This window comes from Lissotriton helveticus, chromosome 5_1 (assembly GCF_964261635.1).
Source record: "Lissotriton helveticus chromosome 5_1, aLisHel1.1, whole genome shotgun sequence".
Classification (NCBI taxonomy): Eukaryota; Metazoa; Chordata; class Amphibia; order Caudata; family Salamandridae; genus Lissotriton; species Lissotriton helveticus.
The window spans coordinates 2059799008-2059823362 of record NC_136065.1 but is presented as its reverse complement, the minus strand read 5'-3'; positions in this window follow the sequence as shown (position 1 = coordinate 2059823362).

The window sequence follows — 24355 nt, the reverse complement described above, 5'->3', positions numbered from 1 at the left end:
TGGGGTTGACCCTTTCACAACACAATAGACAGCCCAATGCTCAAATACACGTTGTGGCATATGTTAGCCGGAGCCTATCTCAGATTGAACGTGTTTCTGTACGGAAAGCATTTCACCCTTGTCACAGATCATCAGGCTTTGCTCACCATGTTTGTAAATTTCGAAAGCCAACTTGCCCCCTTGCATCAAGAGGTGGGGGTTGCATCTGCAGGAATATGATTACAGTATCATGTACAAACTGGGGAAGAATCAAAATTCTGCAGACTACTTTTCATGAGGGCCACTACAGCTTCTTAGTACAACATACAAAGTGGCTGAGGACTACATCAATTTCATAGTATAGTCAAGTGCACCTGCCGCTCTCTCTATTGAACAGATTCTGACTGCTTCTAATGCTGACAAAGACAGGCTTAAGCTCAAAGAAATCATTACAATGAAATCATGGAGGAAACATACCTGACATCCAACAGCCTACAGATGATGTTCAGTATCGGACGTTCAAGAGTGTTCGGGAAGAACTTTCTGCTTCAAATGAAGGTGTCATCCTAGGAGGGGCAAGAATAGTTATCCCTGAGGGAAGAGGTTATTGAACTGCCATATGAAGGACGAAGGGTGGGTGGCGAACTTCGCTCTGACAGCGGAGTTTGTGGAGTTCTGCCAACTCCGTGCTCTGGTGGTAGCGCGAAGTCTGGCAAAAAAACTCTGTTTCCGCCACGTGGTCTGGTTTGCCCCTGCCACTCAACCCTCACCCAAGCAACCAAGCCCTGCTTCTGTCCGAGTTCTCCTTACCTGGGTCTCTGTATGGCGCTCTCCATGCCCGGGCTGCGTCCTCGGCGGTGCAGGATTCTCCGTCTCCTCCAGTTCTGAGCTGTAATAAAGAAACCCCTTCGCTGCAGGACTCGCAAGGACTTCGCATGCCCTGTATGGAGTGTGGAAGCCTGGTTAAGGTCTTCACTCTCCTGCAGCGAAGGGGTTTCATTATCACTGCCACGGGTGACAGCAGACGTAAGCTCATCTTGTAAAGCAGATGGCAGTCTGGAGGGGGCCAGTAACCCTCCAGGTCTGTGTGTATAGGGCAGAGCGGAATTCCACTGAGTTTTTAGTAAATTCTGCAGAATTCCACGTAGTGCCACTCCACCACCACCACTCATTCTTATGAAGGACATCATGGCATTGCCACAACTAAAGGAGCACCTGTGGATCAATTGTGGTTCTTGCTCCTTGATGAACAAGTTGAAAGGGAACTCAAAGCTTGTCATCTGTGCAACTATCTCCCAAAATGACTCCGCAATCGCTGAAGATGTCTGATATTCCTAAGCGAGCCTGGGAGAGGACTGCGGTTGGCTTCTTTGGACCCCTCTATAATGGACATCATCACTTGGTAGTTATTGCTAAGTACTCAGATTTTCCTCTAGTGGAAGACTTATCATCAACCACACATGACCGAGGCCTCAAGAGGCTGGATGACATTTTCACAACATGGGGTGTTTCCTCCATTCTCAAATCCTACAACGGTCCCCCCTTCAATAGAAGAGAGTTCAAAGGATTTCACAATCGCTTGAACATCAAATATCAGAAAAGTACACCTCTCTGGCCACAGGCAAATGGCATTGTTGAACGATTTATGAGTACTTTGAAAAGGGTGGTGCAGCCTATTGGGCAGGAAGGCTTCGACCTCAAGTCACCTTTATGCCCAGTCCTCCATGCCTACCGTTCTACTCCTCATTCCATGAATGGAGAAAGTCCTGCCACCTTGCTGTTAGGGCGATCTCTTGGATCAAACGTACCACAATTGACCACCATTAGGTGAATAGACCCTGACCAGATTCGTGTCACTGACACATCTCGCAAATGCAAAATTAAAGGCTTATGCCAATAAACGTTGTTGCGCTCAAGACACAGTTTTCGAGAAAAGAGACCGAGTTCTTGTCAAGCAAAAGCACAAACGCAAGACTGATGCTCAGTTTGATGCTGAAGCACTAAGAGTTGAGGTGCGCAAAGGCCATGTCCTGGAAAATTCATAACTAGAGACTCGTCACACTTTATGCCTTTGCTTCTGTGTTCATCAGCTCCTGACCTCATGAGTGAGGCAAATCCACCTCAGAGCCCAAGTCAAGATCCCGACTCTTCTTCAGAGATGCCAGATGAAGGTGGCCCTCTCATTTTGTACAACTGGATCTGGAAGTCTGGTGCGCGCACCTCAATTTCCCAACTAGGAGTTATAATGTGTATATATTTGTTCATACTTTTTATTTAACAAAGTGGGAGATGTCGTGTCCTGTGTTTATGTGTATGAGGCCTCTTGGGATACTCAGCAGACTCCTTACAAGTATTACATAATCTGGTGGGTGTGGTTAGAAAAATCTGTGACGCAGTACGTTCAGTACGGTTGCATGCTGTAGAATAAAGGTGTGCACACCAGAGCTCTGTGTGTGGTGTGGCTTGTTACATGCTCCCGGGTTCGGGGGATGCTACCGACTGAAAGCAATTTCCTGTTGGAAAGTCTGCAGTCTCTGCTTGATAACATCAAAATGGAAATCTGTTGTGTCGAAGAAATCTCTTTGCCAGTCTCCTCATCTGGCCACAGGAAACAGGTGTCTTGCTGGCTCCTTCGAAAGCAGTGGTTTAATATGGACAGTTCTTATGGCCATCCTATCACAGCTATAACCAAAAACATCACTTTTCATCTGATGCTGCTGTGAAATATCCAGCTGTTGTGCTGCTTTGAACTGACAAGAGCTTTGGTGTTTTCAAGACTGGACTACCGTAATGTTGTTTATATAGGAGCCAATCAGGTTTCATTGAATCTCTTAGTGGTGGAAAGCCTGTCTGTGTAGTAGGAGGCCAGTTCTGGAGCAAGCTGTACCAAACCTCAGGAATCAACAGAGCCTTGCTCTCCAAAGACGCCTTTCCGGCCACCCATCAAAACACTGTGCTGTTCTCCTCGTCCCTTGAAGGCACAGGGCCATATAGACTGCTATTTTCTCCACCATTACACCCTGACTCCCACTACAACTGTGATAGAGGTTTCAGTCTGGATCTAAAATGGATTAGGCGTAAAGCTGCTGCTGCTTTCACTGTTATCAGCTCTATGGAGTGTCAACACATCACAGCCAGTGCTTTGCAAAACAAACACAGACATAAAAAGCAAAGTCAAGCTGTGTAAAATGTGGGAAGAGCTCTGCTGGCTGAAGCCTGAATCTGTATTGTGTGTGCAAACTGAGCAGAAACTCTTCTGTCTTTGGCCTGCATCCGTATGGTGTGTGTAAACTGAGCGGTAGCTCTGCTGTCTTTGGCCTGCATCTGTTCAGTCTGTGTAACCTGATGGGATAGTTCTTCTGTCTACCTCCTGAATTTGTATGGGCTGTGTCACATGAGCAGTAACTCTGCTGTCTGAGGCCTGCATATGTAAAATCTGTGTAACCTAGGGAGATAGCTCTGCTGTCTGACGGCTGAATCTGTACTGTGTGTTTGACCTGAGGGGACAGCGCAGCTGTCTGAGGCCTGAATCTGTATGGTCTGTGTAACTTGAGCAGTAGCTCTGCTGTCTGAGGCCTGAAGCTGTATGGTGTGTGTTACTTGAGCAGTAGTTCTGCTGTCTTTGGCTTGAATCTGTATGCTCTGTGTAACCTGAGGGATGAGCTCTGCTGTCTGACGGCTGAATCTGTACAATGTGTTTAACCTGAGGGGATAACCCAGCTGTCTGAGGCCTGAATCTGTATGACCTATGTAACTGAGCGATATCTCTGTTGTCCGAGGCCTGTGTAATCTGTGTAACCCAAGGAAATACTTCTGCTACTTAAGATCCGATTCTTTGTTAACTGTGAGACCCGATGGGGCTGTTTGAGTCTTATTAAGTCCATTTAACTTGAAGTCTAGCCATGCAACTTGAGTATGGAATCTGAACGCTCTGAGTAATCTGAGCAGTAGCCCTGCTGTCTTAGGTCGATAGCATAAGAGGAATACATTTATTTATTTTTATTGTAAATGTTAATGAAGCGCACTTTACGATTGGTTAGGCAAAAAGAAAACATGACAACCTAGTAACACAATCGCTGTCCATACCCAGCAAATCGGGAGGAGGTCCGTGAGTTATACACCCGGACGTTGGCGGCGAGTAAAAGCCCAGGTTGAGACACTGTCAGATAATTATCAATATAATGAGTCTGAGAGTTCTAGGGTAGATTTCTGTTCATCAAAAACAGCTTGATTTCTTTTTTGAATGATGTGATTGATGGGTTCAGTCTTGTTCCAAGGGTAGGGAGTTCCAAATTCTAGAGGCCATTTCAGAGAAGGCTCGGTTGTATGTTTTCTTTTTCTGAAATTTCGGAGGTTTTAACAGTAAGGTGCTGGGGCTTCTGGAGGATCTGTAGCCTGCAGACAGCTTTAGTTTGTCGGCTAAGTACTTCGGTGTGTCAAAGTGTAGGGCTTTAGGTGTCATGCAAGCAATTTCCAGCTGTATCCTTGCCTCATAAGAGAGCCAGTTTAGTGTCTTCAGATCGGGAGTGATGAGGTTGTACCAATTTCCCCTACAGGTTTTAATAATGGTAGTTGTGACATGGGTCTATCATTTGAATGCTTTCTCCACTTGCAAAGTTCTAGACTGTTTTAGACTACTTGTTGATTAAAATTAAGAACCTAGGGGTGCTGATCAACGATCAGCTTACCTTTCGTCCTCAGGTCAATGCGCTGCCCTCCTCCATTTCCTTTCTGCTCAAATCTAACCGGAAGATTCTGCCATTTATCCCAGGAAGTGGTAGAAAAACAGTAGTGACTACTCTGGTATTATCGCGGCTGGATTATTGTAACAGTCTGTTTCTTAAGGCCCAACAGGGCATATTAAATAAATTGCAGGTTCTGCAAAATGCTGCAGCTCGGCTTATTACGGGCATTCCAAAGTACGCCCCCATTTCCCAGGAGCTAGCCAAACTTCACTGGCTCCCGGTGCACAAGCGGATCTCGTTTAAAGCGCTTTGCCCGGTATTTAAGGCCTTGCCAGGCCTAGGGCCATCATTTCTCCTGCAGTATTTCTATTGGTATCTCCCGACAAGGCACCTTAGATCCGCTAACGCAGGGCTGATTGTAGTACCTTGTATTAGGAGAGCGCGCTGGGGAGGCAGAAGCTTTGTGCTGGGAGCAGCCAAGGCCTGGAATGCCCTGCCCCTGGTTCTTAGAAAGATGACGGACCTCATGGCCTTTAGGAGAGCTCTGAAGACCTGGCTGTTTACTAATTAATCTTACTCGACCTTGCCTATGGAGTTTTACAGAGCGCCAGGACACCCAGCGCTGTACAAATGTTAAAAATAAATAAATAAGTAAATAAACCACAAACTACACCTGCCTGGTCTACATAATCTATGGGGTAGCTCTGATGTCTGCGGACACTGAGATCCCTACATCCCTAGGGGATAACGTCTGTTGAGACTAAACTGTTGCACCTGAAGCATCTTTCTGTGTGGTACATTTAACATGATGGTAGCTGTACAGTGTGAGACCTGGGAGGTCTGTGTAACCAGAGGGTACACTTCTGCTGTCTTAGACTTTTTTTTCTATGATCTGTTTTACTGGGAGCTGTGGTGATGGGGTAGATATGCTGTCCGAATAGTGTGAGTCTTGGGTAACCTAAGGGGCAGTGCTGCTGATGGATACATATAAACTGAAGGGATATTTCTGCTGCTTAGTTAAGATTGGAAAATATGTATGAGTTGTTTGAACAGATCGGTGGCACTGAGAGCTCTGTTTAACCTGTGGAATGGTTCTACTCTGTATGACTTGCACTTGTATTATCTTTGTACCCTGAGTGGTAGCTCTTCTCTTGAGGCCTGCAAGGTTTGAGTAAACTGAGGAGATATTTATGCTGATGTTTGCATCTGTAGAACTCCCTTCAACTCAAGGCCTCTCCTATCAGCTCCTTCCATACCTTTGAATGCCTTTCTTTTGAGCTACAAGTACACCACCGTTCACCCCTTAGATTCCATGTCATTTACCACCCGCCTCGTAGTGGCCCTTCGTTTTTGGAGGAACTCACTGACTTCATCAGTGGCCAATACTCGCAAAGTGACAATCAGACCTTCGTGGGTGACTTCAATCTCCACTGGGGCTCACCGCAAGACACCTCCGCAAACTCCATGGCCACCTTCCTCTCTGTTAACGATCTCATCCAACAGTGCACAGAATCAACACACTCTAAGGGCTCAATCCTGGACCTTGTTATTTCTAAAGCAGGCATGCTTTCCATCACTACCCCTATTCACGTAGACTGGTCTGACCACCTCCTCATCCCATTCTCTTTTCAACTTTCACACGCTATAACACTTGGCCAACCCAAGAGGGCTATCTCCTGGTTCCGTGATGTTAAAAATATTGATGTCGGTCCCCTCTGTGAATCAGCTTTGTTATCACTTCCAAGGCTAGACCCGAACCTAGATGTTGACGATCTCACCTCCCAATGCCTCACAGTTCTTGCAGATGAAATTAACAACGTCGCTCCACTCAAAAGCAAAAGGTTAAGGCCCACCCCCTCAGCACCTTGGTTCAACAAATCCCTCTATGAAGAAAGGAAGCAGCTAAGATTCCTGGAGAAACAATGGAGGCAAGTGCCCTCCACTGATAACTTGTCCACGCTTCGCTCCGCAAGATCCAAGTACCACAAACACATCTTCCTTGGGAAAGCGGCGCACTTCAAAACCCTCCTTGACTCAGCCAAAAATAGACCCAAAAAACTATTTGATCTCATCAAGAGTCCTGACTGCTCTCCCCCTTCCTCCAAGCTGGAGGATTCTGCAAAGAGAGCAGCGGATTTCGCTATATTCTTTGACGAAAAAGTGAAATCACTGGTGGATCAGGTCGCTCATCCTACCCCTCCTGAGGAGTGCAAATCCTTAGCCATTTGGCAAAACTTTGATCCCATATCTGAAGATGCCCTTCTCAAGTGCATACGCGAAACAAAGACCTCCAACCATCATCTGGACCCCATCCCCAGTGCCATTGCCATTGACTTTTATACCCTTTCCCTCTCCTACTGGACCACTCTGGTCAACCTCACCCTCTATCAAGGCTCCCTTCCTGTCTCCTTCAAAACTGGGCAGGTCACCCCGCTTCTTAAAAAACCAACTGCGGATGCGTCTCACCTCAACAACTTCCGCCCCATCACTAACCTACCCTTTCTTGCGAAGATTACAGAAAGATGTGTAGCGAAACAACTCTCTCGTCATATCAAGGACAATGATCTTTTTGACAATTTCCAATCTGGCTTCATTCAAAACTGCAGCACTGAAACAGCCCTAATGCAAGTGGTTGATGACCCGCTGAGGATCCTCGACTCGGGGGGGTCTTGTCTTCTAATTCTCCTTGACCTTTCTGCAGCCTTTGATACTGTCAATCACAACACCCTTCTCAACATTCTCAAACAGAGAATGGGCATGAAGGGCACTGTGCTTAAATGGTTTGCCTCCTTCCTCTCTGATAGATCACAAATGATCAAAATAGCGAACAGCCTTCCATCTCCTGTGGCGGTAGGTCAAGGTGTTCCTCAGGGCTCTATACTTGCACCCACATTGTTCAACCTCTATTTAGAACGACTCGGAAATCTCCTAAGTAAATCCGGGATCCACTATCATCTCTATGCTGACGACACTCAAATCTACCTCAAGGTTGCCTCCACTCACAATCCCTCTATCCTAAGCTCTACTCTCGACTCCATTCATAACTGGATGTTTACTCATCAACTGATTCTAAATCCCTCCAAAACCGAGTTCCTCCTCTTCTCTTCTTCAATCTCTCCTCCCCCGGTGCAATCATGGATGGATCAGTTGAATCTACTGAACACTAAACCCATCATTGCCGACAGTGCAAAATCCCTGGGTGTCGTTCTCGACAAAAAACTCAATCTAACCCCCCACATCAATTCCATTGCAAAGTCTGCTCGATACCATCTGCGCCTTCTTTGGGGGATCCGTCGCTTCTTCCCGGAGCAGGACCTTATAACCCTGGTGCAATCGCTGGTCCTCTCCAGACTTGACTACTGCAATTCTCTTCTTACTGGCCTCCCCAAATCCCACCTGTCCCCCCTTAAATCTGTTCTCCATTCAGCAGCTCATTTAATTTATGGGGCCAAAAGAAGCAACCACATCACACCGATGTTATCCACCCTCCGCTGGCTTCCAATCGAGGCTAGAGCTATCTACAAGACTGCTTGTATCACCCACAAAGCCTTGCACTCCTCCTCTCCTCGCTACCTGGCGAATAATCTGAAACTCTCTGGAGGCTCTAGACCATCACGTAATGCGGAAAATCTTCTGCTTGAACCTCCCACTTTCAAGAAGGAAAGAACGATGGCACAATCCTTTTCAGGTAACGCGGTGAGAATCTGGAACTCCCTTCCGCCACAGCTTCAGACCACCACCTCCTCCCAGGCCTTCAAAACTAACCTCAAAGTTCTCCTCCTTCAAAGACACTTCCAAATGTAATCCATGCCCTCTCTATTATCTGAAGGAAGCCCTTCCATTATAGAAAAATCTACTGTACATGACTATGGAAGTGTCTTCCCAGTGTGTTCTTGTGGTTTGAGAGTCTGCCATTTATTGCGGTATTATCTTTCTACCTGTGTTTGGTACTCGTGTGTAACATGCACCCGTCACTTTCTCTTGTAACTCACTGTTTTCTACTTCTTACATTTATTTATTTTCGATACCTGCACATATGCCACCATGGCCTACGTAACGTTTGATCTTGTGCTTGAGGGCCCTCCATATATTGCAGTATTATACCTCTGTTTACTTTGTACGCTTTTGTAACCTGCACACGTCACTTTTTCCTCCTGTAATGCACCGTTTGCTACCTCTTGTATTTTGTTGGCTCACAATTGTCACTTTTGTAATGCACCGTTTGCTACCTCTTGTATTTTGTTGGCTCACGATTGTCACTTTTGTAATGCACCGTTTGCTACCTCTTGTATTTTGTTGGCTCACGATTGTCATTTTTGCTTCATTCAATGTAACGTTTGCTTTTGTTTTTTGTTCACTTGTAATGTTCTCATGTATCAGTTCTGTTCCTATTGTGAAGCGCTCTGACACCTTCGGGTAAAGTCCGCGCTATATAAAAACCGCATAAATAAAATAAATAAATAATAAATATACGCCAACACATCTGTAACTGATTTCCCAGGTTTGAGCAGGTGGATTATTAGGGCCTCTCTCAATAATGGAGGCAGGGCTCAGGCCCTCAGTGCTTCCCGGTGCGAGGCGGCCAGCCAGGGAGAGAGCAGTTCAAAATATGTCATCAGGGCCGGACAGGGAATGCAAACCAGTCCTGGCAATTTAATCTTGGGACGGCCGCAGGGGTGGGGGGATGATGGAAAACACTGCAGCTGCTTTTGTTACAGGGGGCCCGGTCCTTGGCAACAAAAACGGTCCCCACCCTGGCGGCCCACCGGGAAATGCCCTGTATGTCATATATAAACCTCCACCAGGATCCCATCTGTTCCTGGTACTTTCCCCCTGCCATTCTCCTCACTTCAGCCTTGATCTCTTTCACTGAGATATCTCTCCTCAGTGGTAAACATCGTTTACCACGAAGTTTTTACAACGCGGTACCTTTAGCACGCATCCCTTACAACACAAGTCCTTACCACGACTTGCGCTGGAGGGCGCTAAAGGATTAAAAATAGTAAATTTACTATCCCAACACCTTCCCTAGGGTCCACGGGGACTGGTGTTAGAATAGTAAATTATACTATTCGAAATCCGCGCCCCCAACGCAAGTCGTGGTAACGACTTGTGTTGTAAGGGATGCGTGGTAAAGGGATGCGTTGTGACGGTACGCGTTGTACCCTCATACATCCCTCCTCAGTTCTTCCACCTCTTCAGGCGGGAGTCTGCAGGGTTACATCCACCTAGAAGTGCTGGATAATGGCCTCCATATCTCTTCTATCACTAGCGTATAATGTGGCATAATATCCAGCAAAGCTCAGATTTATGACATCCTTTTTATAGACCCTATCTCCCGCAGCTGTGACAAATTTCAGGAGCTGAACACTGCGGCTGGCAGAATTGGCCAAACAGGCTAATAAGGAGCATGTTTTGTCTCTCTCTCTGCGTGGGCTCGTATTTTATACTTCCTGTAATCAAAGCATCGGAGGAGCTCCACGTGTTCTGCAACCCTCTCCCTAGCTTCCAGTAATTCCTGCCGGAGGTCCATACTAACGTGTCAAACCCATTCCAGCTCCTGCTGCGATTGTTCGTGTGTAGTGATCTCAGCCAGCAGGGTCCGCCGGACCCCAGCTGATTCCGATATACACTGACCCAGGAGGACACATTTAAATGCCTCCCATTCGCTGAGTACCAAGATATTCGAGCTGTCATTATCCATCAAATAATGTTTTATTACCCTACTCATTGGTCGCCCCCAAATCGCAAGGTCTTCCTGGTTTTCTGTTTTCAGACACAAGCTCGGGATACAGGTTCTCAAGGCTTCCCAAGAAAGTGATAGGAGAAGGACGTTATGGTTAGATATAGTTTTTGCCAAATATTGTAAGTCTGTTACCGCGCCCAGCACATCACGTGAACAGAGGAACGTACCCAGTCTGACATGGAATGCATGTAGGGCCGAAAAGTAAGAGCAATTTCATTCATTAGGGTAAACATGCCTCCATACGTCAATAATCCATCAATGGTGTTGCCAGGCAAGTGGTGGATGAGTCCCTGAGTTGGGGCTGAGAGCAATTCAGGTTTACATTGGCTGCACAATTAAAGTATTCACCAATAAGTTTTGTCAGCAGAATTAGAGGGGGGTCAAAAAATGTACTGTGGTTGATGTTAGGTGCATAGATATTGACTATTATCCCTACCTGCTAAGCAGCCCCTTATGATATTGTACCTCTCTTCTACATCTGCCTTTTCACCAGTGACCTAGGCCTAGGCGCAGTTCACGGAGTTTTGCTACGCGGAACTCCAAATAGTTTTTAAAAACTCCGCGAAGTTCCACAAGTGGCGGAGTGAAGTGCGAGCTGCTGTTTTTGCTGGTCTTCCTACCGCTCGGGTACAAATTCTACCCAAACTGCAGCTCACAAACTTACCGATCGCAAGCGCGAGCAGGGAAAAAACTCTGCTGCGCTATGCGAAGCAGAGTTTTCTCCACTCCGCGAGCTCCACGGACCGCGGAATGCAGAAAACTCTGCAAATTCCGCGAACAGAGCAGAGTTCACAGCAATGGCACCCCCAGCTTCACCTATATGAGTGGCTCCCTGGCAAAAGCAGAGTGCATGGTATATATGGTATGTCCACTCCATCTCACACAACTCTACCCATTCACGGTCATTCAAGTGAGTCTCCTGTAACAGAGATAAGACGGAGTTAATGATATTAGGCAACTCTCCGTCAAAGCCCATCGACTCCATCTGGCCATCCTCACTGGGTCCTGCTCCTGAACCCAAAGACACCATTAAAAGCCTGGGAATTTGGATGGACAAAACATTTACATTCAACCAACAAGCAGTAAACCTTTCTGCTACTTGCCTGGGCATTCTCAGGCTTATCCGCAAGATCCTTCCGCTCCTCCCTCCAAAGGCAAAACAGATAATGATTCAAGGGCTTATTCTGTCCCGTTTAGACTTCGGGAATGCCCTCCACCTGGGAGCACCCAAATCAACCCTCAAAAAACTCCAGGTAATCCAGAACTGCGCGGCTCGTACCCTCCTAGGCATTCCCCGTCGCCAGTCGGTGGAAGCAGAACTAAAAAATCTCCACTGGCTTCCTATCAGGGAAAGAATCGAGTTCAAAAGCTTGTGCATTTCCCACCGCGCCTTCTGGAGGAAAGGAGCAGCTTTAAATCACACCTTGATCAGTCCATATAATCCCACCAGACAGCTTAGATCGACCCATGCCTTCCGAGTAAGTAACCCCAGGTTTCAAAGAGCGAGGTGGGGAGGCCGAACTTTCTCTGTAAATTCGGCCAGACTCTGGAACTCTCTCCCCCTACCCCTTCGCTCTGGGCCCAACCTCCTCCTCTTTCGGAAAAAACTGAAGACGTTCCTGTTCAGTAGATAACGTAGGTCCTTCTCCGTTATACACTCCTGTCATCCACTAGCGCTAGGAAGCCTGCGGGTAACTACCGCGCTTTATAAAAACCTATTCCAATTCCAATTCCAATTCCAACAGGACTATATATACACCGCCTTTTCTCTTAGGTACACCTGCCCTTTGTAGCGCTTAGTCATACTTATGGATCCCAGTTGTATGGTATTTATTTTTTAATATTTACGTCTGTATTTATCCATATTTATTTTTGTGCTATCTTATTAGTATTTATACATATTTATTTTTGTTTTGAGAATAAATAGAGTCATAAAATTGTATATTTCCACATATTTAACTGATAAACATGCACTCATACTTTGATGCATGTGACGTTTTAGCAAATTTAGCAGCTAAATATAGCATAACAATATACCCACATGTAAATATTAGCATTATATATAAAAATATTTTAACATAAGCCTTTATGTAAGGAAATGTCATCCTGTTTTTTAACTCCTCTTGCCATCTATCTGCTCTGCTCTTAGCCTGGAATTCATGAAAGACAGCATAGAGAGCCAGTCACAATAAGCACAATTTTATGTATCTTTCCATCTTTATAAATAAATACATTCATGAACCACATTATTTTCTGCCTGTTTTTTACTGTAAAATTCAGGAAAAACGGACAACTGTGAACCTTAGTCATATTCTTCAGGCACCGCACATTCCCCGTACGCGTCCGAGCCATCCAACATCTGCAGTTCCACTTACCACTTAAGTGTCCCCAAATAACCCTGTTCAATTAAGTGATTATTCCCATCCCTACCATGATGTTACAAGTGTGAGAGATGGACATCCACAAGATTTCTTAAGTATAAATACCAACCCCAGGACAGTAAGGCAACTTCCCCCATCCAAACTATATATAGCAACACACCTACTGTATTCGCCTACCCAACAAAGGAAGGGAAAAAAAGGGCCAGTCCCTGGTGAGGGGGAGTCCCGGAAGTGCTATTTGCCACCTAGCTATGCCCACATCAATGAAGCAAAACTGCCAGGCCTCTGGTGCTTCCGGGGCATCTGTAAGTGGTGTAGGTATTGCAATTTGGGCCATTTACCCTCTCCTGTCCCCTTCGTTCACATCCACAGAGACAGGCCGCAGTCTTAGTGAAGGTAATCTGCAGGGTGACTCGGGGCAAGCCCATAATCTGGTTAGAGTCTAATGTAGAATGTCTGAGTTTGTGTACCCCAAGATGTCCCTTGTTGGTGTCAGTGTCTTTTAGGAGTCAGAAGTCATGAATTTGGCAGCTGCGTCCACTGCGTCTTGATGATCTTGATGCACCTGAGCCGCTGTTGGTGCACCTCCACACAGGCATTTGGCATGGGGTGAGATCGGGGGCACCATGCGCCCCCATCTATGGTCACATTTCCAGCCAGTTTCAGACCTCACATGGATCAGAGAAATATTTAGCCCTCTGGTCGGTGACAATAAGCAGTCTTACTGAGTACAGCACAGAATATATCATGTTCAATTCACAGTCTCCTCTTTTGTACCTCCAGAGTAAATTCAGGGAAAATCATTATTTTACTGTTCTCTGTGTGCATGTCTCTGAAATCACTGTCACACCTAAGTATATGGTCATTACAATAGTGGAGGAGGCAAGCGACAGCCAGCCTGGAATGCCCCCCGCCCCTCAAGTGGTAGCAAGCATGCCGGCACTCCGTGTGTCCTCTCCAGAGCAAAGAAGGTTTACAGACCCTCAGAGGCCATCACACTCCTGAGCCAGTCCTCCAGAAAGGCCACCGTCCTTGTTCTCTCTGTTCTCTCCGGGATTCCTACAACCCAGATATTATTTCAGCGGGCTCTTCCTTCTGACTCCTCTGAACTATTCCCCAGGAGGCAGATACTCTCCAAGACATTGATCATCTGTGCTTTCATGTTCCCCTTTGCTGGAATGACATCCTGCAGGGTTAGTTCAGATTTTGCTAGTCTCTCAGACAGTTTAAGTAAGTTGGTACGGAGGAGCCTTGGTGCACCACTATAGTGTCCATTTTATGTTCCAGGGTTTCTTTCATGTCTCTGATGGCCAGCAATATAGTCAAGCTTGTGCTGCGAGACCATGTGGCACCCTCTGATGGGTCAGTCCCATCCTCCTGGTCCCCAGCAGCCATCTTCTCCGGCCGTTCAGTCACCGCTTCCTTCCAGTGGCTGTGGTGCCCCATTATCACGGTGGTCCAGCGTACAGGTGGTGTGTGAGTCACTCACGAGATGGGATCTGTGAGGGGAACACACATGCCCCCCCCCCCTGCGTATTACGCAGGCTGGCGTCCTCTGGTAACTGCTGGGGCCACGACCAACAGGTCTGTTGTCCCTTCTTGTAGATCTGCCCCAAGCTTCTCCAATCAGGCTTCTAGGCAGAAGGAGGCCAGCCCCAGTCTCTCCACATCAGGCCAAGCTAGGGCAATCTTCATTGGTTTTTGTGCAGAGCTGCCACTCTCTCCAGAATCTAGTCACCAGGTATGTACCTACACGCGCCTTGCGCTCCTCCCATGAAGGCCTATTAAAGGTTCCTAGGATAAGGAGGGCTCGCATGGGAGGAAAATCATTCCGCTACCTGGTGGCAAAGAGCTGGAATGCCCTCCCCCTTAACCTCCGCCTCGAACCATATGAACCCAGTTTCCGAAAGAAACTAAAAACATATCTATTTTCCCGATAACTAGGCTGATCTTAATCTTCTGCTTCTTGAGTTCTTCGGTTTTATTTCAGCGCGGGGACACGCCATCTGAGCGTACCAGGCGCTTTGCAAAACTCCCTTATTATTATTATTATTATTATATAGCATGGCAGAGGTTAGCCCCTCGGTCAGGGACTCCTCTGTCCACTGTACTTCAGGTAGGCCTGAACAAAGTTTGTGGATTTCTGCTACAAAGAACTCCGCGAAGTGCTGAATACTCTGCCACGCTCTTTGGCACTTGCGCTGATTTTTAGTAGTGGGAGTTTGTCCTGAGCTCTAAAATCAGCGTGAACAGTACCATGCACAGCGCAAGAGGGCCCTACTTCTTTCCGTTGCTTGAGTAGAAGTACTACTGAGGTGGCAGCTTCCTCAACGTGACAGTTTTCTCAACTCGAGCTGTAGAGACATGCTGAGACCGCCCACGTTGAGAAATCTCTCTGGGACTCGGAGGTAGTCTAGCATAAGATTTTCTTACTCTGGTGCTCACCAACTAAACGTTGGCAAGCCGCACAAGAGGGAAAAACTGCTCTGCGCCGCTTCAGGGAGTTTTCCGCAAACTCCGCCAGTGAAACGGAATTTGTCGCCCACCCTTAGCTTCAGGCCATCACTTGCCCTGTCGGGCACCACAGCTTCCAGCGCATGCCGCACCCTGCTGGCTCCAACTCGCCTGCTCCGATATCCTTGGCCTTCCAGCCGGCTGCAGCCAACCTCCAGCGCAGCGCATGGGCTTCCCCCGCAGCAGTCAGGGGCGTTTGGATGAATTACTTCCCCATCGTCCCCGCCTCGCAAGGCCTCTCCCTCAACAGACTCCGATGCGGGTCACCTCCATCTTGGTAGCTCTCACACTTGCGGCTTGAGCCTCTGCTCTACACGGACAAAGCCACAACAGTACCCGTCCCCCCAGACACCAAGGATCTGGGGCATGAGGACAGCCACGTCCACAACTGTTCCTGGCAGTGGGTCCTCTTGGAGGTGACAGGATGGTGCCGAATAGAAGTGCCCTGCTGGGAACTCCACAAGCAGCGTCCTACTCCACCGATATCCAGCCAGCCCCTGTCCCTCCAGGAGAACCTTGGTTGCTTGACAGCTCAGGCCAGTACAACAAGATGTGTGTGGAGCCTTTGAAAGAAATGGGTTGATAGGGGCATAGGAATGTTGATAAACAAGTATAGGAAATTTGGGAGAAGGAGCATTTTGACAATGGCAATCCCCCAGCGATGTGTCTGTTGAAGACCGCATTTTCTTTTCTTCACTCCTCTGCCAGGAAAGCACTAGTACCTGGGATACCTGCAGAGGAATCTTAGCTACTATTGTCTGGTCAGAAATCTTAGATCTAAGGACAAGGCCTTGCTTAATGTCCCCCATAACCATCTGGCTATATGCGGTGGAGGGTCCTTTTCTGAAACACCAACAGGCCCCACCAGACAGCCCCTTCCGGCAGTGGAGCCATCTGCCTCTTCTCAGGCATGGCACCAGAAACGGTCCCCACAGCTCTGACTGGTCCATGGATCCTCCCGCAAATCAGGAAGGCCACAGGCCCTCCGACTCCAAGATTATGCCGGATTGTTTTCTTGCATGAATGAAGTGGTCTGCACACCTTATCTATCTCAAATTAATACAACCTTATGAACCTCCTCTTGAATGTGCGTGCATTACAGGGTAGTGCATTGCCCAATATGCACTTTACATAAACCATGAAAGAGGGGAGCGCCAAATCGACGCTCCACTCCCTGCTGCACTGCGTGAACGGATATCCTATCCACAGTTAGTCCCCATTTCGCATAATTCAAAAAGTTTTGTCCATTATAATCCGCGTTTTGTCAGAAGTTATTCGCATTCACATCCACATCCATCACAACAAAGTACTTTGGTAGCTTCTCATATTTTCGTGTGCCAATCCAGGCCTCTTAGCGAAATAAGATCCAAGTACTACAGGTAGTTCGAAGCAGCATTTTCCATTTTATTATTATGTACCCAATGCATTTCGGGCTATGGCATCAGCCCTTCGTCAGGGGTCACTGCAATTCAATCAAATCAGGACAATCCATCAGTGTTTGATTATGTAATTATCAAACAATCCGTAAATTACTTAAATCTTTAACAACATCATTTTTAGATGAGATATTTTATAAAAATTAAATTATGTGCTTACTCACACGAAAGACCTTCCCTTTCAATAATACCACCCTCTTTGTATATAACACATTGTGCGAAACGCATTTCACCATACAACTTAGGTGCCCATGTTATCACATTATCTCGTGGCTCTTACTCGACTCCAACTTTACACATCTTTAAACACAAACCCTCATTGCGTATCTTATCAACTAAGCATGCGTAAAGTTGGAGTCGAGTAAGAGTAAGCACATAATTTAATTTTTATAAAATATCTCATCTAAAAATGATGTTGTTAAAGATTTAAGTAATTTACGGATTGTTTGATAATTACATAATCAAACACTGATGGATTGTCCTGATTTGATTGAATTGCAGTGACCCCTGACGAAGGGCTGATGCCATAGCCCGAAATGCATTGGGTACATAATAATAAAATGGAAAATGCTGCTTCGAACTACCTGTAGTACTTGGATCTTATTTCGCTAAGAGGCCTGGATTGGCACACGAAAATATGAGAAGCTACCAAAGTACTTTGTTGTGATGGATGTGGATGTGAATGCGAATAACTTCTGACAAAACGCGGATTATAATGGACAAAACTTTTTGAATTATGCGAAATGGGGACTAACTGTGGATAGGATATCCGTTCACGCAGTGCAGCAGGGAGTGGAGCGTCGATTTGGCGCTCCCCTCTTTCATGGTTTATGTAAAGTGCATATTGGGCAATGCACTACCCTGTAATGCACGCACATTCAAGAGGAGGTTCATAAGGTTGTATTAATTTGAGATAGATAAGGTGTGCAGACCACTTCATTCATGTTATAAATATTTATGCCTAACGTTGGTTCTTGCACCCAAGAAGAAAATGCTAAAAAGAGGTTCTTTGAAATGAAGAAATTTGCATTTTTTCAAGAACTGTTCACACTCGGCAAGTTCGCAGGAGCATTTGCAAAGGGATAGCAAATTGACAGACTAATGTGGAAATACAGGACGCTCGAGAGAAATTTGAGTTGCTAACAACATTACGTTTTATATATGAGAGTAGATTATAACAATGCATGCTGGGATTCATAGTTTGCATGACTCTTCATTGGGAGGGATGTTTAAAGTTTTTTCTCTGAATGCACACGAGGGGGCGGAATAATGGTGACGCATAAATTCGACGTCAATAACGGGCCGGCATGAGTATACTTTATGGCAGCTATGGCGCACGCCGAGCTGCTTGATGATAACCGAAGCAAGCAGGTACGGGTGACAATGTTAATATTATAAGAGAAGATATAACTTAGAATAATAACGAAGGGCTTGTCCCCGTTTTTATGAGGAAAGGTGGAGCATGCTTAGTTGATAAGATACGCAATGAGGGTTTGTGTTTAAAGATGTGTAAAGTTGGAGTCGAGTAAGAGCCACGAGATAATGTGATAACATGGGCACCTAAGTTGTATGGTGAAATGCGTTTCGCACAATGTGTTATATACAAAGAGGGTGGTATTATTTAAAGGGAAGGTCTTTCGTGTGAGTAAGCACATAATTTAATTTTTATAAAATATCTCATCTAAAAATGATGTTGTTAAAGATTTAAGTAATTTACGGATTGTTTGATAATTACATAATCAAACACTGATGGATTGTCCTGATTTGATTGAATTGCAGTGACCCCTGACGAAGGGCTGATGCCATAGCCCGAAATGCATTGGGTACATAATAATAAAATGGAAAATGCTGCTTCGAACTACCTGTAGTACTTGGATCTTATTTCGCTAAGAGGCCTGGATTGGCACACGAAAATATGAGAAGCTACCAAAGTACTTTGTTGTGATGGATGTGGATGTGAATGCGAATAACTTCTGACAAAACGCGGATTATAATGGACAAAACTTTTTGAATTATGCGAAATGGGGACTAACTGTGGATAGGATATCCGTTCACGCAGTGCAGCAGGGAGTGGAGCGTCGATTTGGCGCTCCCCTCTTTCATGGATTGTTTTCTTGGCCAGAAGAGCTACATGAGGCAGCAGCCATCTTGATGCATGGCTCTCTGGTGTCCTCCTGAGAACAGGAGGAATTTGTATACCTTAGGAATGGTCGGTCATCTAATTCTACCAGTTTCATACCTATTCCCTAAAGTACATAAGGACAACAAGAAACCCCGATGTAGGCCCTGAAAGCGCATCCAAATAAATTGATTTCTTTCTCAGAGGTTTTGTCAGAGCCCCCCTTTCCTTAATCAGGGATACAAAGGACTTCCTTGCTAAGGCTGAAAGGGTGAATGACTCTAGATGTGTGTTCATTGTAGACAAAGATGGGAACCAGACCTGAAGACCTTTTATGAGAGCGAGACCCATACATTTATTATCGCATACTGAGATCATTATTGAAATGTTAGATTACGGTCTCAATATTAACATCTTCCTGTTAAATGGAGTGCAATCCAACCAATTTAAAGGCACAGTGATGGGCACTTGTTTTGGCAACTTGTTCATGGGTTGGTGGGAAGAATATGTTTCCACTGTACCAGACACAGTGAAGGACATGGAATGGCCCATATGGTTGCTCTGTTACATTAACAATTTGTTTATCATTTGTAAGGGATCAGAAAAACCCGCCCTTAACTTTGTCAAAGAACTATTGAAGAATTCTGTAAATCTAGATTTCACTTGGATCATAAAAAGAAATAAGATAGAGTTCCTGGATGTATTGATCAAGTCACTGATGGGAGGTTACATAGTTTGTCTCTACGGGAAACCCACTGCAGGAAACAGTCTTATTGATGCCCTCAGGCGCCACCAGGATTTGCTTAAATTAAGTAGGACAGGAAGCTGCTGAGGGTAGAAGGAACTCTAGTTCTAAAGAGTTATATATGAACACACAGTAGATCATGGTGCAAAGGTTCCAGGATAGAGGTTATCCCAAATAGATCTGGAACAGAGCGATTGTTGGTTGATTGCTTTATATGCAGAGCTGGTTCTCACCTGGGGACAGAGGTCTGACCTGGGGACGAACGGCCCGCATAGCCTTGTTGGCCATGGTGATATTGTCTGCCTACTGAGATGCCCCTGAGAGCCAGCTAGGGTTAGTCACCTCAGAGGTAGTGTCTGCAGCCGAGAAGATGGGTTCCCCATAGACAGGGTTAGCGACTGGGGATAATGTTGACAGAGGGGTGCAGGGAGGCTCGGAGGGGCACAGAACAGACAACGGCCATTGCAGAGATGGCAAATAGTCCATCTGCTATCGCTTGAGCAGGGAAGCTCACCAGTGAGAGCTCACTGGCCGGGGACGTTCTGTGTAGGAAATCTATCTTCTCTGCATGGTCACCCCAGATTTTTTCCCCTCATAGTAGAACCTATATCTTTGCTGGTTTTATAAGTCTGTGCATCTTACCCCTGCTAACCAGTTGTAAAGTGTATGTGTTCCCCCTTTGATATGGTTGGATTGGCATACTCTGCATTGGTATATTTAACTTGCCTATAAGTCCCTAGTGTATGGTACAAAGTGTACTCCAGGCCTGGAAGGTAAATGCCACCAGTGGACTGCAGCACCTACTGTGCTATCCAGTACAGTAGCACTGGAAGCATGGCTTTGGGTCTACTCTGTGTAGCATGACCGTAACAGTGTAAAAACTACAATTCGACCTTTTAAAATAATCCCTTTAGAAAGGTAAAAAACCTCCTTTTTAAATATTAATATGTCATCCCTATGTAGGTCTTTTAGCTCACAAGACATGGTGCATGGTATTTAAAAGTAGGATATGTAGAAGTTTCGTGTTAACATGTCCTTACCATGACTAGTACCCAAAAGCAATGTTTCACTGTGTTAGTACTGGCTGTCTTATGATTACAGATAATAGAGATGTGTGGTAGTAATTACAAATCAAATTCAATTATGATGTTGGATTTTTAATAAATATTAAGGAAAAGTAACTTTTATTACTTTTTCCCTTCCTGAAGTTCCTGGAAGCTAATTTGTAATCCAACTTCTCCCAGCCAGTGATTGGTATGTGAATAGATGTGAAATTCCTCCCAAGAGCTCCACAGCAGGTCAGTGGGATTGGCAGGTTGAACTGAATGGGTATTTGACATTACAGTGTTAAATCCTGCTGGAGTGTCACATCCTGCTTGACAGGTCTGCTGGGGTTTACATATAACACTTGGGGCATAATTGAAAGAAAGGAAACAGATGTCAAGACAATTCTTTGGTACCCACTCTCTGGTTGCTGGAAACCCCTGCTGTTGTCCTACCAGACTTCTGTCTTTGTGTTTTACATGTAATACTTGGGACACACTTGAACGGAAGGAAACAGGATGCCAAGACCATTGTTGTGTATCTATTGTCTGGTTACTGGGAACCCATGTTTTTGTCCTACCAGACTTCTGCCTCTGGGTTCTTTGGGGGTCTGGCAACTGTCTCAAACTGGATGTTAGTGTTAGATGAGGAAGGACACTAGTATTACCATAGTGCACTCCCTACACACATCCAAGTCCTCAGAGCCCAAGTTGAGTGTGGCCAAAGACTTTCACCATCTTGAAATGTTCAATGTGGGAAGGGTTGGCTCCAGGAAAGTTTTCTCTATTGGTTAGGGTGTGCCCACGAGTAATTTCTAACCACTAGCTTTTGCCAGGCATAACCTTGGCATCTTCATGCACCAACTTCAGAACACTCCTGGACCTGAGGAAGAATAAAAGAGGACTGGACCTGCTGTCTGTAACATGAGAGCATCACCGACAAACTAAACCTGCTTCCTCTTATACCCAGGACAAAGAAGTGGAATATGATGTTGACCTCTTCTTCAAGGTACAGGGATAAAACAAGCTAGAAGAGGCATTTCCTGGAACGCCCATCAGACTAGTCACCACTGAACCTGGAGTGAATCCTGCTGTTTGTCTCTACCAGACACCCTGTGAGTTCATACGGGCCTCCCACGAGGTTCTGGTGGGCTTTAGAAGTGTACTCCTGTACTCCTGTGGTAGATTGGGACTTAAAAGACTAAAGGCAGAAGGTAAAATGCTTGACCAGAATAGTCTGGTTGGTGTATCCAACCCTCATTCCATCATGGTCAGCGTCAAATTGTGCCAAGGTCTCGGTCTACTGCATCCATGGACTATTATTCGCATTTTGTGCTTTGTAGCGCTATTTCTATTTAAAACTTTAAAAATCCAAATGACTGCTTCCCCTCACTGGATGTTTGCCATTTTTCTCTTATTTTGTTCATTCAATTTTACCTCTGTTTGATATTTGGATTGTTTTGCATTTCAGCTCTATAACTGTTTTGGACCTCTGCAAATAGTTTACACATTGCAACTCCAAAAAATAATCCTATTTCCTACAAATAGCATATTACTCTCTGTGCTTCTGTATACATAGTTTATGCCGTGCTGCGATGTCATGTATAGTAATTATCATTTACCAGGACCAGGATATAAAGTGTTAAATGCTTGCACAATGCTTAGGCCTTGCAACTATTTGCACAGTTGTTTTACTCTGTCAATTCATTTTAACATGCATTCTGTGAGACAATAGACAACTGTGACAATAGGGAATTTGACCTTTGCACTGCAGTAATAAATCTGAATGCGCTTTGATTAGTAGGCTTGTAATAACTTGTTCTCGGATCATGTTTACATTCAGTGACCTAGCATGAAATGATTTATAAACAAAACAATGCATTTGTCATTTTTGTTCTGCATAATATGCATTTCTCTAATATGCACTGGGGTGCAAATTATTTACTGTGTTCCTTATTACGCAAGGAGTAACATACTACAAAGAGGCTTTGGTCTATATTTGCGGGGAACATCCTTTACAACGGAACCGTTACAACGCGGTACCGTTACAACGCAGGATTTACAACGAAAGTCGTTACAACGACTTTCGCTGGAGGGCGCTCTAGGATAGGGAATAGTTTAATTTACTATCCAACACCTTCCCTACTATCCACGGGGACTGGAGTTGGAATAGTAAATTAAACTATTCACTATCCAGCGCCCCCCAACGCAAGTCGTTGTAACGACTTGCGTTGTAAAACCTGCGTCGTAACGGTACGCGTTGTAACGGTACGCGTTGTACCGTCATACATCCATATTTGCACCGGTGAAAAGTACCTTTTATACGGTCCCAGGTCGGCAAGGGTGTGGATTACTGCTTTTAGGATAGGATGGGGTCTGCAAAGGTGTGGATTACTGCTTTTAGGATAGGATGGGGTCTGCAAAGGTGTGGATTACTGCTTTTAGGAAAGGGTGGATAGAAGGGACCAAACCTCACAGAGGGTGTGAACCCTGAATATCATCCTCTGAATATTGAAAAAAAACATCAAGGGGTAAGTCTAGATTTTCTATACCTTACTCCACCTACGTACCTACGCTGCGGCGGATGAGAAATGAGGCTCCTTGGTAGCAGAGACGTTTTAAGGCATGGGCACAGTGGTCTCTGGCCCAGGGCCCAAGGGCGCCACCTTTCAGGGGGCCCCTGATTGAGCCAGACCTGTTCTCCAGAGAGTCCTGTCCTGATTCCCTTGAATGATTCTTAATCAGATTTTTTTTAAATACCATTTGCCTTTAATTAATTTTGAATGTGGGTGACGTGTGAGTCTATTACAGATACTTTGCAGAGAAATGTGTTTGTTTCATGCAACATCAATAAAAAAAAGTTTCTTTTAGATAAAAACAGGACCTCGCATGTGAGAAATGGGAGGGTGCGACAGAGATTATTTGCAGCAATATTAGTGAGCCGCTGCTGTGTTACAAACATTACAAATACAGGTCACTGTCCCCTGATATCAGTTGTGAATATATTTCGAATGCGCACGAGTGCGCCTGCGCATTGTCAGTGACTTTGCCAAAGATGGTGTGAAAGAGCTGAAACTGGATCATACATTCAAAAGTGTTTCGAACATGGGCCCCCAAAATTCGTTTGGTCCAGGGCCCCCAAAATCCTTAAGATGCTTGGTAGGACGAAGGCAAGTGTAGGCCTGTAGCATTTCTTGGAATAGAACACTTTTTGCTGTGCAACGAACTGTCCTCTTTTCATAAGGTTTGGGAGATTTCCTGTCGGAGAATGAATCTTGCATTAGGTGTGCGGCTCCGAAAGTGGGTCAGAGCCGGCTGCGGTGAAGCCTGACCCCCTCTCCCCCCGACAGCGCACCCGTGAGATCCCAATTACTGCTTCCGGCGGCGGGCTCCGAGCCGCGCTGTCAGGCGGCGCTGCGGGCTCTGCAGCGCCTCGTGAAATGTTCCGCCGGGGCTGTGAGTTCTCGGAATAGCTCCCTGACTGGAGCGTCGGGGCGCGTCAGCTCCTGCTGAGGTGAGGGGAGGAGTCGGGGCGCCGTGCATTGTGATCGGGGTGTCAGCATCAGCACACAGACATAGTCACTTCAGGGCCACAGGAACCCCCCGCCCCCATAACAACATCCCGCAAATAACACACAGACACAAGTGTTAAGATTGGGAAAAATTGCTGCAGGTTTATTGTTACATACAACATTATGTAATCACGT